Genomic DNA, 1,933 nt, shown 5'->3' with positions numbered 1-1,933 from the left:
CTCTTTGTGCAGATGAGCAGAACTAAACCCCATTCATTTCCTCTCCTAGGGACACTAGAAAAACTGTATCTCAATATCCCAGTCAGTGTTATTTAGCATAGTTTAATCCATCATGGGTCTGTATCAACATCTATTTGGTTAACTCAATTTCTGGATAGTGGAATTAAGTTTGAATAAGGTTGAGAGTATCTTGGCGATGTTTCGACGAGGTCTCACTCACCATCTTCAGGCTGGTGCTTTCGGCTTCGTGCTTGTGCGAGCGAAGCATGGTCGGAGCTGCCATCTCTCTATAAATACTGGTGGAAAGGTGGGGAGTGTTGCTGTGAGCGGGTTGATTGGCTGTGTGGTTGCATCTTGATTGGTAGATGGAGTGGGTGTCTGCAGATTGGTTGGCTGTTTCGTAGCATCCTGTGTGGGTGTGGTCCTAGTCTTTTGTGTTGTAACGACCTGGTTAATAGGCTGTGTGGAAACATCCTGAGTTCTGGGAATGTGACCTCCTGTAGTGGTAATGGGCTTCCTGGAAGTGTCCTGAGTTCTGGGAATGTGATCTCCTGAGTCTTACAGCACAAGACTGCCATATCTCTATAAATACTGGTGGGGAGATGTGGAGTGCTGGCTTTGTTGCTATAAGTGGGTTGCTTGGCTGTGTTGTTACATCTTGATTGGTTGATGGAATTGTGCTGTGCTGCAACATCCTGTACTCAGATGTCACAGCACTAGAGTTCAGGATGTTTCAGCACAGCCCATTACCCAGGTCATTAAGACTAATGGGCACACAGCTAGGACCACACCCACACAGGACGCTACGAAACAGCTGACCAATCAGCAAACATCAACTCCATCAACCAATCAAGATATAACAACACAGCCAACCAACCCGCTTACAGCTACAAAGCCAGCACTCCACACCTTCCCACCAGTATTTATAGAGAGACGGCAGCATCATTGGTATCCTCACATTGCAACGAAAAGAGATTTCAGTTTCGCAGCTACTAAGATTGTTTGCCGAGCTGGTATGTAAGATAATAATAATAATAACAACAGAGTTGGAAGGGACCTTGGAGACCTTCTAGTCCAAAACCTGCCCAGGCAGGAAAACACTACACCATCTCAGACAGATGGTTATCCAACATTTTCTTAAAAATTTCCAGTGTTGGAGCATTCACAACTTCTGCAGGCAAGTCGTTCCACTTATTAATTGTTCTAACTGTCAGGAAATTTCTCCTTAGTTCTAAGTTGCTTAGTTCTAAGTTGATACTGTTGATTTTCTATGTGTATTGAAGACATAGAAATTCTTAATTCCACAATGATGTTTTGCCTAAAGTGACCAGATTTCAGCAATGGCAAAGCGGGACACCATTGATGGGGTGGGGCTGCGCATGCGCGTTGAGTCTCGCCACGTGGCTGAAGGAGGAGGAGCAACTGCTGCTTCTCGCCTCTTCCAGGCAGGCTCGGCTCTCCTCGGCTCTCCTCTCGACTCTTCCTAGGCAGCGGGGGATCTCACACCCCCTTCTCTGCCACTCCCCCTTCTCCGCCTCCTCCTCCTCCTCTTGCGTTGCCGCCTCCCATTTTCAGAATGGGAGTGGGGGGAAAAATCGGGACTTTTTGGAAATGCCATGGGACGCGGGACAAATTATTAAAAAGCAGGACTGTCCCACCAAAAGCGGGATGTCTGGTCACTATAGTTTTGCCTCTTGTTAGTAATTTTGATGCACCGTGTGCAGCATGGTGGTAAGCGTCGTGCAATGGTGGTAAGTAGGAGGACCAGTTGTATATCACTTGCAACTTTGAACCGTCACTAAACAGTGGTTGTTGAGGACTACTTGTGTATCCTCATCTTTCACACAAGAATCAGGACTGTCACACAGAATGCCAATGGCTGAGTGGTGGGAAACAGGGAAAAACTGGTTTCTGTAGTTCTAATATTCTGAAA

The sequence above is a fragment of the Ahaetulla prasina genome, chromosome 4, assembly GCF_028640845.1.
Source record: "Ahaetulla prasina isolate Xishuangbanna chromosome 4, ASM2864084v1, whole genome shotgun sequence".
Lineage (NCBI taxonomy): Eukaryota > Metazoa > Chordata > Lepidosauria > Squamata > Colubridae > Ahaetulla > Ahaetulla prasina.
The sequence above is the reverse complement of the archived record's forward strand: the minus strand, read 5'-3'. Positions refer to the sequence as shown.